This window comes from Gopherus flavomarginatus, chromosome 8 (assembly GCF_025201925.1).
Source record: "Gopherus flavomarginatus isolate rGopFla2 chromosome 8, rGopFla2.mat.asm, whole genome shotgun sequence".
NCBI classification, from domain to species: Eukaryota; Metazoa; Chordata; order Testudines; family Testudinidae; genus Gopherus; species Gopherus flavomarginatus.
The window spans coordinates 110838957-110856989 of NC_066624.1; positions in this window are offsets into that span (position 1 = coordinate 110838957).

Genomic DNA, 18033 nt, shown 5'->3' on the forward strand with positions numbered 1-18033 from the left:
GTCATCCCCTCTGGCCTTGGAACCTATGAAGCCATAAAGCTAAAGGGACTCTTTCTATGAACCTCAGCAGGCTTTGGGTCCTGGCCCTAAGTGGTGAATGCAATCTGAGGGGAATTCACGCTTGCTCCTGAGCCTGTAGGATCTGACCCATGCTATGCTGAATGGCCAATACTGTGCCTGGACAGCATCACCACTGCCCTACAGCAATTGGAATCTGCCCGTGGTGTGCTGGGAACTAGCTGGGTGTATGTTCTGGGAGAAGTCTGTTTTGTTGCCGCTGCTTTTTTTAAATCTTGTCTGATTTTTTTTTATTTTATTATTTTTATTTTTTTTGGCTCAGCTTTCTGGAAGGGAAAACAGAAAACCCAAAGAAAGTCAGAGTGGTTTATTTTCTTATTTTTTTATTATTTTTTTTGCAAAACACCAGCATGGCATGTGAAACCGATCCGTTTTGGGGTGGGGGAACAGTCAGGTCAGCTCCCTGGCCAAAGGGACGAGAACGTGTCGCCTACCGAGAAGCCACCAAGACGGGACCCTATTTGAAAGAGGAACATCGTTGATAGGAAAAACAACCAATCAAAAGCCTCCGCTATGTCGGATCCCAGTCATGGGAGGAGGGGGAATTGAATGGCTGCATTTTCCTCCTGAAGATTTGGCACACCTTTAAAGCTTCCAGAACTGATTACTTTTTTCATTGTGTTTCAAGCTCGTCCTCCCCTGCTGAGTCCTCAGAAAAGTTCCCAGCATAAATTAGGCACAACAGTAGTGTGTTTTTCCTTGAGGTGGAGCAAGGAATAACGGGCACAAAACTCCACTGGGGGTGGGGGAGGAGTGTGAGTCGGAAACTGCTGCCCAGTGACTCACTCTGCAGGACAAATGAAACCTCACTCATCACTCTGTCTTCCTCCTCCTCCCTTCTGGTGGAGATCAAGAGAGCCGTGGAAAAACATCAGATCTTTTATTTTTCTCTCCCATGGCATCTGGACATAGGGAACCTTTCCAAGCCACAGTAGTGGCTTACTGTGCAGCTTGGGGCACGAACCTTTTCCTTTTAATAGCCACCTAGGACAAGACTCCCAGGTGACCTTGGAAAAATGTTGGTGCTGAAGGCAAAGGGGTGTGTGTGGGCAGGGGGTCTCGGACCCTGGTGCATTCATGTTCAGAGGCTTTTCTTTCAAAAAACGCTTTCCAATTTTCCACTGAAATTTTTTAAAAAAAATAAGCTGCACATTTCTGAGTGGGAAGAGAGGGGAGGGCGTGTGTGGGCAGACGGAGCGGTCTGGCTGCCGTTCCGACTCTAATGAGCACTGGGTCATAAAAGTCGAAAGGGTGCTGGGGAGGGCGGGGGAGGTGGTTGCGGCGGCGAGGGGGAATGTGAAAAATATCCCTGCCTTTTCTGTGCTCAGAAGGGCAATTAGCATTTTTTATGAAGAACACAAACAGCACAAATCAAAAAGGCTGGGTTTATTGCCGGCGCAAAACAGCTGGGTTTTTCCAAAACATCTCCCGAAAATGGTCGGGGTGGCCTGCCAGCAGGCCAGTTAAAATGCAGCCTGGCTCCACTGTGGGCAAGGAGGACCATTAGGCAATGACATCGTCTTCCCAGCAAATTGCTCTTCGGTTGCAGTGTGGTGAGAATGAGTGGTGGCGAGGATGGCCCAGGAAAACCCTGCTAGGGCGACCTTTCTCTTTCCAGAGTGAAAGTCACCCTGCTCTAAAAGCCCAGGGTTGATTTGTTTGTCTTAACTATTGGGATAATTTGCATGAAATGGGGCGTGTCTGCCCATGTGAAAATGGTTTGAGGTGTGGCAAATCATCAGCATATCCTCTCGCTTTTCTAGGGTGCCTAGTACACAAAGTGTGGCAGAATGGGATGTTCAGGGCTAGAACAGGCTAGGCAGGAGTCCTGCCTCACGCACATGCCCGACCCTAGCACCATCCCTGGTTCTTCTGTCTGCAGTTCTTCTGTGACTGGCATTTGGCTGAATTCCCTACCCGCTCGCCCCTGCTTTCCGCTTTCAGTGTTGCTTGTCAGCAGGTTTGAAGACACTACCAGTAGCCCTGCAGGAACATGGTTGCAGCTGCACATCACAGGGGATGGGGACCAAGTGGCAAATGTTAGTGTGGAACACAATATGGAGACATACACATGCACAACCACCCTGCTGGATCCATCCCAAGCTCTACATGTGAACTTTAGGGGCTCTCGTCAAAGTCCCAGGGCTGGAGGCAGGTGGTGGCTCTGAGCATGCTTGGGATGTTACCAAGAGAGGCATGCGGGAACAGCAGGGGTTGGGCTGGCAGCCCTCTGTCAATCTAGATCTGGGAGGGAACCCAGATAGAAGGGGTGGAGGGAGTTTGGATGCCATGGCTCATGTGGCTATTTTCTCCATCTCTCATCTGCTGTGGCTCTGTCGCTTTGCTTCCCTCCTCTGGTCCTTCTTGTAACTAGCTCTCTCTGTAAAGCACTTCAGAGTGTGTCGGTAAGGGCTACGCTGCCGTGCTATGGCGTCACGGGACGGCCCCGAAGTCTAGTGCTCGGTGCAGGGGGCTGGTAGCTCGGACTCCTGGGTTCTGATCCTGCTGCCATACCCGTATGGAAAAGAGGTGTAATAATAACCATGGTTCACCTGCCTCTCCGAGCTGCCGGTAAGGATTAGCTCATCAGCTATGTTTGCAAAGTGCTTTGAGGTGACATTGAAGGGGGAAGGATTTGATTATTACAAACATTTTTCTGTGTTCCACTAGTAACAGAGATGCGCTTCAGCAACCCCCCGGGTGCCCTAGTGAGCGTTAGGCTCTGATCCCTTATGGTATGTCTCTAATGGACGGGAATATTGGGGCAGCTCTGGATCAAAACTTCCTGTCTAGTGAAAAGTTAGGTGAGTTCTTTCTTTTCTCATCAGCTGGTGGGACTGTCTCGCTAGATACTATCTCACCATTGTCTCCTGTCTGCAGACACAAACAGGCCTCAATTCTTGGTGTGAGACATTGTCCTCGCCGTGTCAACCGTAAAGTGCAGGTGTTTTTCAGAGGCTCTGAAGTCTCTGCTCTGCAGACAGGACCATCCTGTGCATGCCAAGGCTCTAACCTGCAATATTCCATATGGGGTTGTTTGCTTATGGTCCCTAGTGCTGTGGGAAGAGTGGCTAGGAAGGTGCAACTTCCAGGATCAACTGGATGACGACGTGTAGGGTGAAATAAGGGCCTTTGGGTAGTTTAGTAACTCGCCGGTGTTAATGAGCATAAAGCACCATGCAGAGCCATTTAGCATGTTAGTCAGAGCTTGAATCTTTTATGCTGCTTGTCTAATGGCAAGTATTATCCAGCAAGCCTTGTTACAGTGTGGTCTGTGGAAGGCAAGGAAGTTAGTAATGATGGTGCCGGAATGCTGTTCCAGAGAGCACTGCTATAATTCACAGCAGATAACAGAAGTCAGAGCCAGACAGATAATAGAACTAACTGAGATCCATTTATTGCTAAGAGACTGTCTGAATATTTCTGTGTAGCCTAGCCCATTTCCCCCTCCTTCATCAGATTTCCCAGGAGAAAAACACAGGCCCAGGGAAGAATGGCAAGAAAGAGATACAGGCGGGCTGCTATGGATCCGTAGGCTTTTCTGTGGCCTTCATCTCCAGAGAAACAGAGCAACTCATATTGTTAATTTATCCGCATACCCATCAGTATAGTAGAGAAGGATTACTACCCTCACAGGTGGGAAACTGAGGCACAGAGAGACAAATAACTTGCCCAGGTCACACAGCTGGAAGTTGACTTTATGTCTCCAGAGTCTTTGCCTAGGGCCTTAACCAGGAGTCCCTCCTTCCTCTCTGGTAACAGCCATGGGAGCTGTGGGCACTCAGTGAGAAGCACCATAGAAAACTCTACCAGTGAAGCCAGTGGAAGTTGGTGGCACTCAGCACTTCTGAAAATCAGGCCATCTTTATTTAGGTGCCTAATTCTGCTGTTTGCTGCTTAGCTGCATGTCCTGAAGGTAGAAAATCTTGGCCTACCGCTGTGGAGTAGCATGTTAATTGCTGTCTCTGTGCTGCAGCTTTGTTGGTCTCATGTAGGAACCCTGTTCTACCTGCCTACCACATGATGCATTGTGAAGTCTCAAGTTCATATCCTACCATGCCAGGGGCTCTACTTCCAGAGAGGCAGTTGCAAGAAAGAGTTCTCAGATTGTTCCCTCAGATACAGTGCAACCAGTTGTTATGATTTTGAATGTTTTTCTGAAAGCCTCGTTTCCTAGAGTCCTGTGATTACAGGCAAATCTCTGAATTTTAGCCCTCATGGTTGCAGAGAAAAGTTTGAAAACATAAATCATAAAGATGCAAAACACCCGAAGGTCAATTCAGGGACTCCCAATGTTGTTCTTTTTTTTAATTTCTGATTTTTAAGCCAAACTCATGATTTTGGGGCCTGACTCATTATATTTGGATGCTTGAAGTTGTCACTACTGGTGATTTTCTCTCTTTTTAAAAAATAAAATGTTTCAGTTATTAATATTTTCTTTCAACAAGAAAAATCTCCCGCTGCTTTAAGTGAATACAGACAATAGGTGACAACCTCACCCCTCACCCTCTGTCCCACCTGCCTGGGCTTTCCATTTTCCATTATACAACTGCCTCCTCACCTCCTACCCCAATCCTTGGTCAGGTTTTTAGAGCGCTTGACCTTTTTCTCCCTTCAGCCATTGCACCAGTCTCGCTGACGTTCATGCATAGGATATCTTCTAAAGGTGGTGCTGTTGTGCAGAGTTCTACCATCCTGGTTTCCATTCCTGGCCACCTTTCTTTTCTTTAACAACCTGTTTCAAACTGGTGCAGGCTTCTGAGAGAGAGTCCCATCAAACAGGTAAGAAGGAGGCTTAAATTTAAATGAACGTGCAGGTTACCTTGTTGGCCTTCGCAACATCAGAGGATGTAAAGACCAAGACTATAACAGGGTTCAAAAAAGAACTAGATAAGTTCATGGAGGATACATCCATCAATGGCTATTAGCCAGGATGGGCAGGGATGGTGTCCTTAGCCTCTGTTTGCCAGAGTCTGCGAATGGGCGACAGGGGATGGATCACTTGATGATTCCCTGTTTTGTTCATTCCCTCTGGGGCATCCGGCACTGGCCACTGTTGGAAGATACTGAGCTAGATGGACCTTGGTTTGACCCAGTCTGGCCGCTTTTATGTTCCTAGCTTGCTGGTACTTAACTCCGCACTCCAGCTTAGGAGCTGTGTGCTAGTGTGCATCAACCATTCTCCTTCCCCCAAAAGAACTAAGGTTTAGTGGAAGAAACAACTTGGGGAGAGAGGCCGAGCATGCAGATAGCATAAGAAGAAGCTGGCAAGCCAAAGAAGAAATCAGTCAGAGGCCAGGATACCCCTCGATAGCTTAACTTCTGATTGTGTTATCTCTTCTGGATGTGGCGCAGGCAGCCAGACTTGTCCCTCCGCCACCCTCCCTTCATGCCTCCAGCTAGGGAGGGAGCTAGGCACCACCGGTGCAGCTGGCTGAAGGTTTTTCATCCCTTTTGGGGGACAAGAGTTGGCTTTTTGCTTAAATGCATTTTTGCTGGAAAATGTCCATTTTTGTCATCCAGATGACTGAGGTTGCTGTTCAAAAATTGAAAAACCCCCAAATGGCCATTTTTCAGTCTTCAGAAGCCAAACGTTTTTTCACTGAAAATACAAAAAAATCAAATTTAAAAAATGGGGGGGTGTTTGGCAGAAAAGCAAATCCGTTTTTTGTTCTCATGCTGACCAGCAGCCCCACTGATTGCACAGAAAACCGGTGTGCCCGGCACTGCATGTATGTTCCCAGGACAGCTCCGAAAACACTTTATCCCAGTGTTCGACTGACTTGTGGGTAGGGGTTGGAGTCTGCCAATGGAGGCTTGATTGGGTCCCCAAGCAGTGGGCTGGGATAAGAGTCTGTGTTGCTGGGTAAGAGGTGGCGTTCCCTGTGATGAGTTGTAACAAGAAGCTGCCATCCTGCTTGTGCTGAAAAGCAGGTTCTGTCTGAAATGTTGCGCGCTAGTCTTTAGAATGAAAGCCCAAGCTGGTGACTACGTTTTCTCTAACAATATGAGCACTCATATGGAGGTGCTGGGAGGTTTCTGCTGGGGTTTCCTTTTCCTCCTGCCCTCACACCCACCTCTGATGGCCCAGAGGGAAAACAAGGAGGCGAAGTACTACTTTAAGCAGCAACGGAGCTGGCTTCCCATGCAAATTCTTCAAGCAGCGTTTTGCAAGTGGGCTCAGGAGGGGGCGCAGGCTGCGGCCTGGCTGGGTAGCCAAACACTATTGGCTCCTCAGGGCACACCTGCGTCATTCCTGTCATGCCAATGGAGACACCGAGGCACAGGGCGGGTAAGTGGTGTGCCACAAGACAATTTAGGCCCAAGTTCTCTCAGCAGCCAGTGCTGTGCGGTAGCCGCTGGACTGACTGTCCTCTCAATGTGACGAGCTTTGTTTGCCCATGCTGATAGCCTGTGTTTGGATGCTGGACAAGAAGTCAGTCCAGCCCTGCCCCCACCCTGCCCTTTGCTTAGGAAGACGAATGTCGTAACTGGAGCACATGCCTGGAAGTTCATGGTCTGAGGCGCTTCTGGCTCCCAGATGTGAGAGCTGTTCAGCTGCAGTGGTCCCTTGCCAAGCCAGCCCACAATGGCCATTTATCTTCATGCTCTGCATTTTCTGAGTTTCTCTCTGAGGTTCCATCCCACATGGAAAGTTTAGGAACAGGGCCCTCCCTGCTTGGCCCTTGGCAGCGTGCCCCGTGTTCTGTAGCTCCACAGCAGGGGCGAACCACGCGCAGGGTCCAGCCATCGTTAGCCCCCAGCTCGATGTGCAAACCCGTGTGTGGGCATGTGAACAGAGAGCCCATGGGGAGGAGTCAGCCCTGTCTTGTGTCAGCTGTTGTTGTTCAGAGACGCAGCATTGACTGGGGGCTAAGACACGGGACTGAGGCTCCGGAGAGATGAATCCTAGTCCTGCCTCTAACCTTGGGCAAATGGCTTGATTTGTATTATTATTTGCACTGCTCTAGGAGCCCCGCTCACGGACAGGAACTAAGTGTGTCACAGCTGTACTAGCATGGACTAAAGCCCAGCTCCTGCCCTACAGAGTTTACGTTTTGCCTTGCTTTGCCCTCTGTGCTTGTCCACTTAAACTCTCCGCTGTTTGGGGCAGAGACTGTCTCTCACTGTGTGTGCAGGGCCTACCCCAATGGGGCCCTTTGGTAAGACAAATAGTGAACAATCGTGAAAAGGGTGTAACAACTGCTACCACCTTCTCTGTCCATGCAAACAAATGCACGTGTACATCCCCACTTATATCCTAAACAATCATTTACACCTGTGCGTAATGGGTGTGAAAGGCTAGTGAGTCAGAATTTGCCCCTCACGCCCAGGCCAACATTTTGCACAGGTGTAAAGGATGCCATAAGGTGTGGGGCAAGGAGAATCGGAATTCCTGATCTTAAATCTCCACTCTGACCCACACAGTGGTTGTTCCTGTTATTGATTAGCTGCCTGTCCCCAGTGTGGGAATCGTACACAGTTTTCCAGCAAGTGAGAAAATACATGTGTCTGAGGAGGCTGTTGTCCTTAGTCCTTGTTTAGTGGCTGCGATTCCTGCCAGAGGGTTAACTGGAATGAGCCCATTGCTTCTGCTAGTCGCTGATGTCAAGTCTCCTGGCATTCATTAGCATTTCTGTGCAACCAGCAGGCCTGGAGTTGATCCCTTTCTACCATGAGACCATATTGTACAGCCTGGAATATTTTCTCTCCTAAGGTTAAAGGCCCTGATCTCAAGAATCCTGTGTTTGCCTCTCAACTACAGGATCCCATCCGTCTGGCTGGAAGACAGTGTCTTTTTCACAGGATCTGGGTGATCCAGTGGAATTCCCCCTGTAGAGCTGGTGGAATTTGAAACTCTGGGAGTGTAGCCTGGGTTTTAAGGGGCTCGATCTCCCCATGTCACTCCAATCCTGGGTAAATCCCAGACTAGTGTGTGGCATATTTCTCTAACATGTGCTCTCATTTTAACAGGAATTCACAGTTTATGAAGGTGGCATCCACTGCCCTCAAAGCCAAAGGAAAGGTGCCATTCATTGGGTTCCTTCACAGCCACAGCTTGATTCGTTTACACAATGCCCTTCACAAGTCTCATGGCATTTGGCATTCGGTCAGACAAGCTGGCATGGACATTCAGAAAAAAGGAGGGTGTCTCAGGTTAGATGTAAAAATAGCAACTAAATCAGCTAATTGTCTGTCTCGGGAGAAGACATCCTCCCAAGAGGAGGGAGCTGTAGCAAGTCCAGCATGTGTTGAATGTGTGCGTGACATGGATGGATGAACTATTAGCAGAGCCTGACCTTTTTTGATGGATGCATTCAGGTCTCTATCTGGACCAGCTCTCAAAGAATAGGTGGTGGACACCATTTTCCAAAGTAGGAGCCGGTTAGTCTCCTAAGTCTACATCTAGGCGCTTCGGGGTGGAATTTCTAGAAGTTTATGTGAAGCCCATGGGATTGCTCCTAAGCCACTGAGGTGCTTTGGATAATCCAAGCTTTAGGAGCCTAAATCTACATGGAGGAGATAACTTTCTGCTCCTATTTTTTAAAAGTGTGGCCCATAACAAAGTCTTTGGCCTCTTTATCTTTGGTCTGGTCGAGAGGCATAGTCTGACAACAGGCCTAGCAGCCAGGGACATCTCAGCTCTAACTGCAGCTCTGACCCTGGTTAGCTCTGTGACACCAGACAAATCACTGAACCCGTCATGGCTCAGTTTCCCTAACTGGAGAATGGGCAAATAGCATTATTTATTGGACGTGCCCAGTGTTACATTATCCTCAGCCATGGTGGAACCCATATTTGCCACAGGTTCTGGTGGCTATTTCTTAGCAAGAGCAGAGTTGCTCGAAAAAGAGACCCCACCCCAAGTGTGGCTTTCAGTTGATGAGCCATGAGCCAGTATTAGTGGAGACTGTTTCTTGGCAAAGTGAGCTTTTTTTTCCTACCGCCAGATGTTGATGGCCTGCTTGGATCCGGCCTTGTGCTTTCTGTAAATAGGAGACAATTTTCCTCAGACTGCACCGGTCCTCTGCACACCCTATGTACTCAACACGTGCTGAGAGCCCAGCCAAAGGGGTAGCACGTTAGCAACACTATCGAGAATGCAAGAAAAAAAAATTCCTCGTTCAAGTCCAGGACCCCTCAGCATGGACTTGCCTTTAAAGGTGGACCAAAATGCTCGTTAGTATTTAGCTCGATCCCTCCTTGCCCACATGTATCTTCCGTGGATAATGTATTTCAAATGGAAGCATCTGCAAACCAGTTCTTTCATTGACTTTGCTGGCCTGAAGTCAGGGTGCTGTGTATCTCTTGCTTCCAGCCCGTGAAGCTGTGTGAGGGATCCCTGGAAAGTTAACCAGAGGCATGTGGAAGAGGGCAGGTTAAACACTGAACCCCGAAGTCAGGTCTTGGTAGCTAAGCTTAGCCATTTGCCTGTAACGTAGGGACTTAAAGGATGGCTTCTGATACTGAGTAAGGGGTGATGGTAAGGCAAGGGTTAAGGAGCTGCTCTGGCCACGCCATGCTGCGTATGCTCCCAGTGGAGGCAGAGCTCAGAAAGGAGCAGCTCAGCCGAGGATGCTGAACCCCTGCAGACAGGGACACCCTTTGGAGAGTGGCCCAAGAGAGCCCCAAGAGGGGCCCAAAGACACTGGTGGCACCAGCCGAAGATCTGAAGCTGGGGTAGGAAGCGGCCCAGGGAGCAGGTGTAGGGGTGCATATTTCCTAAGCCGCATATTTTTGAATGATTGTTTCTTTTGGGCCTTGGGTTGAAAGCCGGTGGAGCAGGGAGGGCCTTGGTTACCCTACTCCTGGCCACTGACTCTTGCCATTGAAGAACACAGCCGCAGAATCCTGCCGGGAGACATGGGAGCCATTGACCCTCATCACCGGGCAACACAGTCTGGACTAGTATCTCCGCTGAGGGCCCAGGACTCAAACATCCCCCTTTGGCATAAGGCATTAGAGTTTGTTCTTCTGCAAGTCTCTGCAGTGGTACATTGCGGGAATATCTGTATTATCTGGGTCCAGCGCGAGACCACATGAGCGCTGTTCACACGTTATTAGCCGTGGCGTTAGTAGGGTAGTGGGTGGTTAATAGGACATAGGGAGCCTTTCCCCACTCGGCTGCCCATTGGCATCCAATCCCAGCTGGCGGTAGACAAAGCTTGTTCCCACAAGTGGCTACAGGCGGCTCCCTGATTGGCAGCATCAATAGACAAGTTCAAGGTCTGAACGGGCCTTGGAGATGGAGCCTTTTTTCTCACCATGTTACCGTTGCTCCTGCCTGCATTGTGCCCATTCTGTAACCAGACAGGGCACGTCGCTGATGGAACTTTCCACCTGAAACTTTCCATGCGCATTCAATTAATGCTGTAAACGGATCCACTCTCCGCTGCCTTGCACCACGAAGCCTTTGTCTGTCTACTGCCCAGGTGACCATGTCATTGCAGGGCCATAGCACTTTGTGGGGAGAAGCTATTTCCTGAGCGTGGGGACGAGAGAGCAAGGGACCTGTTGGCCTATTGTATAAGACAAATACAGCACAACCCTGAGTTAAACTGAGGCAGTGTGAGATGGGGCAGCTGGCCTACCCGCCCAGTGGGATTGGCTGAACAACTTGTGAAGAGATTGTGTCGTGTGGGATTGGCCACCCAGGGTTCAGTGAGGTGGCTCTCGTTAGCGTGAAAGTGGCAATGCTCCAGGTTCAGGGCTCCGGTTGTGTGGAAAGGAAGTGACCAAGGCTTGGGGGAACTGGAGCAGCAGTGAAGAAGGTGCTGTCAGTTTGCGGGGAGGTGGGAGAGGCCCGTGATGAGGTGAGGTGGCACAAGGCAGATTTAAAGAGCATGCAGGCCTAGTCTCCCAAACCTGGTAGACAAGGAAGAGGCAATAGCTGCCTTCGCAAGCCAGCTGATTTCACTGCTTCCTGGAGCTGGGGCTCTAGGGTGCAGGCTCTGGCTGGAGAGGGACAGTAAATGCCCTGGGGTTCATAACCCAGTTTGGGCTAGCCATCATTTTGGCCGATGTACATAGCAGAGGGGCATTGCTGGCATATGATGGCGTATATTACATTGGTGGATGTGCAGGTGAATGAACCGGTGATGGTATGGCTGATCTGGTTAGATCCTATGATGATGTCGCTGGTGTAGATATATGTAGGTATGTGTAGATATGCCAACTCTGCCCACATATCTACACCAGCGACACCATCACAGGACCTAACCAGATCAGCCACACCATCACTGGTTCATTTACCTGCACATCCACCAATGTAATATACGCCATCATATGCCAGCAATGCCCCTCTGCTATGTACATCAGCCAAACTGAACAGTCTCTATGGAAAAAGATAAATGGACACAAATCAGATATTAGGAATGGCAATATACAAAAACTTGTAGGAGAGCACTTCAACCTCCCTGGCCACACTATAGCAGACCTTAAGGTGGCCATCCTGCAGCAAAAAAACTTCAGGACCAGACTTCAAAGAGAAACTGCTGAGCTTCAGTTCATCTGCAAATTTGACACCATCAGCTCAGGATTGAACAAAGACTGTGAATGGCTTGCCAATTACAGAACCAGTTTCTCCTCTCTTGGTTTTCACACCTCGACTGCTAGAACAGGGCCTTATCCTCCCTGATTGAACTAACCTCGTTATCTCTAGCTTGCTTGCATATATATACCTGCCCCTGGAAATTTCCACTACATGCATCTGACGAAGTGGGTATTCACCCACGAAAGCTCATGCTCCAAAACGTCTGTTAGTCTATAAGGTGCCACAGGATTCTTTGCTGCTTTTACAGATCCAGACTAACACGGCTACCTCTCTGATATCTGAACTTGAGATTTGCAGCCCAGTTTGAAGACTGGAGCGATTTGATTAATCTTCAAAAGAACACTGAAGTGGGGCCCTTTGAGATTGACCTTCCATAAATTATAAATGAAGTCTGGCCCAACCAGAATCAGAAGTCAAGCCCTGGAATTCTCCATGGGTAAATGAGCTTCCAGGAGCACAGCGCCAGAACCTCAGCTGGTGTAAATCGATCTAATTCCAGATCACTTGGAAATTACCAGCATGTAAATAAAAGAGAGCATGTAGCCACAGTGGACCAGGTTCTCTTCCATCAGTACCCCAAGGAGTACAGAGAGTTCCCACAGAGGGATACGCCAGTCCAGGATTTGAACCCCTATGAATTTATGAAGTTCCTGAGTAGTTTGAAACCACGGGATGCAGATGTTTTGATTTTGGCAAATGACATCAAACTGCAGGCCAGAACTATGCTGAAAAATCTCTTGTTGTTCAGCAGAGCAGTTCACTGAGTGACAAGACTTTATCACACAGCAAAGCCACAAGCCTTGGCTGGAAATGTAAACATGGTGTACGTTCTCCTGCTGGCCCCATATTTCAGTAAATGTGCATGCGATGTAAATCCAGTTCAACTGAATGTTTTTAGGGACATAAGGGAACTATCATGTCTATGCAATCTAGTGCAGGCTTTAGTGTTGCTGATGGGCATTTGCCTCGACTGTATGTGAGCGAGGCTATGGTTAGGATGAATTATGGAAAAGACCCAGTAGCGGGGTGGTCACCCGCTCCTGCCCTGAAGGGTTTGAAATCAGCCCTGGGACAGGGCTGAGGTGGCGAGAGAGCTGCTGCTAGGAAAAGCAGCAAGCCTCGGCTGACTGGGGAACCAGGCACAGATGCCACCACGTCCCAGTCAGGGCCCAGCTGGCCCTTATAAGAGGGCAGTGGGCCCGGAGCTCACAGAGACTCTCTCTCTAGATGTGGAGAGGGCAGGGCTGGTGCAAGGATATTTTGCGCCCTAGGCGAAACTTCCATCTTGCGCCCTCCCCCCCCCCGCACCAAAAAATCACATACATTATACACAATACATGGTCACGAAATTGTGCCCCAGACCTTTTTTTTTTTATCTGCCATGACACTGCATCAACCGTAAACGAAAAAAAATGAAATTTTATTCCTATCAGTCCTTTTTCTTGTTCACTATTAAAAGTAAAGGATAGAGAATGCATGTCACTTACTATAATTAACTATTTAAATTTCATCAACTGTTTGACGTAAATATTGATTAAGAGATCAAGATGACTTTCCCTTAAAATTAAGCAATGTTGATTGTAATCAGAAATACACCTTTTTCAGTCACGTATACGTCCTTCCTTCATATCAAAATCTGACTGGGAGTGCTGCGGAACCCATTCTGCCTAACTAGCCATGCACCTCCAAATGATTAAAAACATCAAATGGTACAAACTCAATTTGAATGAAAAATTCCATTTTCTAACTAAATAGGTCACACACACTCAAATGGTTGCCAAGTGCTCTCTGTGGTGGTATGTTCATCTGCTCTAAATGCCTACTAACTTCCCTGTGACAATAATCTTTGACTTTGATCCAATGAAAGCAGGATGGAAAGAAAAGCTCCCCCCCCCCCAGAAGACCTAAGACACGATGGCTGGATGACATAAACAGACACCTGTCCCTCACAGGCACTACCTCATAACATGCCAATTGTGCTCAGGACAGAACATCACAGAGGAATATTATGCATTCAGTGGTCTCTACACTGGCCAAGCAACAGCACGACAACTAACCTAACCAGTCCATCCAACTTTTTTGACTGCTTCTTGGGCACTGGTGAGGGGTAACGGTGCCAGACTGAGCCCGGTGATGGGTGCAGTACAAGTCCACAAACTGAGGCAAGGTGCTGGGCCTAGAGTCCTGCTGAGACTGCTGTCCTGCCCCAAGTGGAGCGCAGCCTCCATGAGGAGAGAACTCAAATAAATATCACGCTCCTTCTGCATGATTCCCCCAAGCACTTCTTCAGGCAGCTGCTAGGGGGTCACTCACAGGCTTAGGCCTGCCTGTTGCAGGCAAAACACAGCAGCAGGGCTTAAAACTCAGACAGGGCCACCCAGAGGACTCAGGGGGCCTTGGGCAAAGCAAAATTGGGGGCCCCTTCCATAAAACATTTGCAATACTATACTAACATGTATTAGGAAATGTAAAAAATAACTAGTGAAATACATTCAAAAATTAATTTGTAATAATTTGAAAATACACTAAATACATTATTTAAAAACATTAAAAGCTGTAATGGTCTGTATACATTTGCAATTACATAATGGGCAGATGATGGGTGATTGTGATGGTTGGTACCAATGGGCTGTCGCTGCCTGGGGGTGGTGCTGTTGTTGCCCAGGGCTGGGTGGGGAACTGGGCTCTGGGTTCAGGGGTGCCCAGCTCACAGGGGCTGGGCTCAGGGATGTGGGGAGATGGGGTCAGGGTGGTGTCCAGCTCAGAGGGGCTGGACTCGGAGCTGGGGGTCAGGGCTGTGGGGGGGATGGGGTCAAGGGGGGTGCCTGGGGGCACTGGGGCAGCTCAGCTCTGCAGGATGCTGTTCTCTGAAGCAGCCCACATACAAGGGGAGCAGGAGCAGGGACCAGCCAAGGACCAAGGGGGCAGGAGCACAGGCGCCTGAGGCGGAGCTGTGGGGAAGCACTTGCTTACCTTGCCCAGCAGATGAGCATTGGGGTCCTCTTTCTTCCTCCGCTCCACCAGCCCACCGCTGAGGCTCTTTTCTTCTCCTGCCCCTCGCTGGGGCTGATGTGGAGGCTGAGCCAGGGGGCAGCCCCCGCTTTCCTCCAGAAGCCCTGGTGTCGCGCTGCCATCGCAGGGCTCCTACCACATGCGCTAAGCAGAGCTGCGCAGCTCTGCCCAGGCCCCCCCCCCCATGAGAAAAATTGCATAGGCTGGAGACCCTGCTCTGGGAGGGAGAGAGATTCTGATTTCTGAGCCTCTGCCAGCAGCCCAGGGATTCCCCTGGGTCAGCGCGCCGCCGGCAGCCTGAACCTCTGGGCAGTCGCAGCGGCGCCCTGACCCAGGGGACTCCCTGGACTGCCAGCTGCCACGGTGGCACCCTGACCAGGGGGACCGCCTGGACTGCCAGCTGCCATGGCGGCGCCCTGATCCGGGGGACCCCCGGGCTGCCAGCTGCCACGGCGGCGCCCTGACCCGGGGGGTCCCTTGGGCTGTGCGCTGCCGCAGCAGCGCCCTGACCCGGGGGGCCCCCTGGGATGCCGGCTGCCGCGGCGGCGCCCTGACCCGGGGGGCCCCTGGGATGCCGGCTGCGCGGCGGTGCGCGCTGACCCAGGGTCAGTGCGCCTCCGCGGCAGCCAGCAGCCCGGGGTTTCCCTGGGCCAGGGGATCCCCTGGGCTGCCGGCTGCCGCGGGGGCGCACTGACCCGGGGGAGACCCCTTGGCTGCGGGCTGCCACAGCGGTGCGCTGACCGGGGGACACCCTGGGCTGCGGGCTGCCGCGGCTGCGCCCTGACCCAGGGGACACCCTGGGCTGCCGGCTGCCGCCGGCAGCAGCGGCCAGTCAACCATTTAAAAAAAAATTTGGGGGCGCTTTTTGGCGCCCCCAAATCTCAGCGCCCTAGGCAGCCGCCTAGTTCGCCTAAATGGTTGCACCAGCCCTGGGAGAGGGATGGGCCTGGCTGCTAGGAGCTAAGCAGGGTACTGAGACTGGAGCAGGGCTGGGGGAAGACCAGAGGAGCTTGGGAGCTCCAGCCTAGAAACCCCGCAGGCTGCAGGCCTTGTTACAGGCCAGAAAAAGTACTGGGGTTGCAGAGGGCAGCCCAAGGGTAGGCAGAGGCGGCAGGTTCAAACCCCCTTTGCTGGTGATGAGTGGCACTTACACTGCAGTCTGCCCTAGGGAATGGGAGGTAGGTGATGCCTGGCAGTGGCCATAGTCTGAGGCAAGGTGGGGATAGGGATGGGGGTTCCCCGGGGAGTGGAGACTCAGATCTGTGAAGGTACTGCCAGGGGGCAGCACCCCAGCCTGAAAGGGGCACCGGGGTTCAGGAGGGACTCAGGCCCGGCGGCAAGTGGGACACTGACCTGCAGAGGGCACTCTGGAGCTGGAAATGCTAATTTCCTGCATGACCTGCAGGAGGTGCCGCAGGGGTGAGTCCCGCACCGTGACAGACCCAAATCCATGTATTTTGTAAACATGGAAGAAAGGAAAGATCCCAATCAATGGGAGAAGACTGTTCCAAACCGAGATGAAAGGAAGAGCAGAACTGAGGAGAGACCTTGGAGTTCAGGACACAGTCTCTCTTGTACCCTGCTTACAAAAGAAGGTTTTGGAGGCATGCACTGGGGCAAAAGTGTGGGTGCTGCTGTCATGTTCATGGCCTATACACAGAGAAGTAAGTTAAAACCAAAAATACTCATGCTGGATGGTTGCAATATAACATGATTTTATTTCTTAAAACTGAGAACGATAACATACAAGAATCCCAAAACAGAGAGAGACCAAACAGGCTGCTCCCTAAAAAAAGAGAGGCATAATTCCCTCCACTTTGCTATAAGCTGGTTCTTCGCAGACTGACTGTGACATCGCACTTCCCTATCGAGCCCGTTAGCCTGCAAGCAGGCCTAGAAAACCCTTTACAAATTAAAGCGACAGCCTCCGGTTCCAACAGAGATTTCAAATATACCCTAGCTGCCAGCCTGGACTATAGAACAGAAGCTAACCGCTGGATGGCCATCCACAAAGTAAGCAGCAGAAATCATGGCCCTGCTCTGTCAGCCATGATGTGTGAAGCCAAACCTGGGAGGAGCTGTGCTTGTTGCTTACGGAAAAGCATAGGGAGAAATATTCCTGGCATTGCTCTGAGAGACAAGCACCCTTCACCAGAAAGGGAGGCACTTTTTAGCAAATAGAAGGATGCAAAGTGATGTTAGTTTCACAGCCATAGAGGTGGCCGGCCCTGCCATCTTTGGGTGTCAGCTCAGTCCCTTTGCTGAGTGTTACATTTGTTCCAGAGATCACTGGACTTCTGGGAAGGGCCGTCAGAGCTGAGAGAAGATCCCATGGAAGTAAGTGTTTGTGGGGTGGTGCGCGCGTGTGCGAGGGCTTCCATTGTACTGCTTGAGGATGTTAGTGTTTGCAAAGGAGCAGAAAATAAACCAGGCACAATGCTTGTCATGGAACATTCCATGTGAGGCAACAGTCAATGAATATGAATAACCTCTTATAATGCAATTAGCGCTGAGCAGCTTTTCTGTTGTCATACATTGTGGCAAAGACAATGGAACTGCAAAAGGGTTTTCAGAATGCTGCCTGATCATTAATGGGTTAACGGTTTTTGCAGAAGAAACTGAAATAGTAGGCTGGAGCACATGACTTACGAGGAGAGGCTGAGGGAACTGGGCTTGTTTAGTCTGCAGAAGAGAAGAGCGAGGGGGGATTTGATAGCAACCTTCAACTATCTGAAGGGGGGTTCCAAAGAGGATAGATCTAGACTGTTCTCAGTGATAGCAGATGACAGAACAAGGAGCAATGGTCTCAAGTTGCAGTGGGGGAGGTTCAGTTGGATATTAGGAAACACTATTTCACTAGGATGGTGGTGAAGCACTGGAATGGGTTCCCTAGGGAGGTGGTGGAATCTCCATCCTTAGAGGTTTTTAATGACTGGCTTGACAAAGCCCTGGCTGGGATGATTTAATTGGGAATTGGTCCTGCTTTGAGCAGGGAGTTGGACTAGATACCTCCTGAGGTCCCTTCCCACCCTGATATTCTATGATTCTATGCTTCCAGGTGAAAAGAGGGGGGAAAAGACCCTGCATAAAATGATTTAGGAAAGAGAACAACTACAACGTTGGGGGAAGTGGTTTCATTTTAGTCAGTCATCTTGTGCTGGGAGAGTAAAAGGTATTTTCAGACCTGGATGCCAGTTCAGATTCAGGGATCAGGGCCCTGTTGTGCTGGGTACTGTAGGTGGATGTAATAAAAAGGCAGTCTCTGCTCCGAAGGATTAGCTAGCTAAGTACAAGGTGAGAGGAAAAGGTGGGGGCAGGAGGCAGCACACAAATGGACAGAAGCACAAATTAACAGAAAGCCCATGATAAGTGGCTGTGTATGGTAAAGA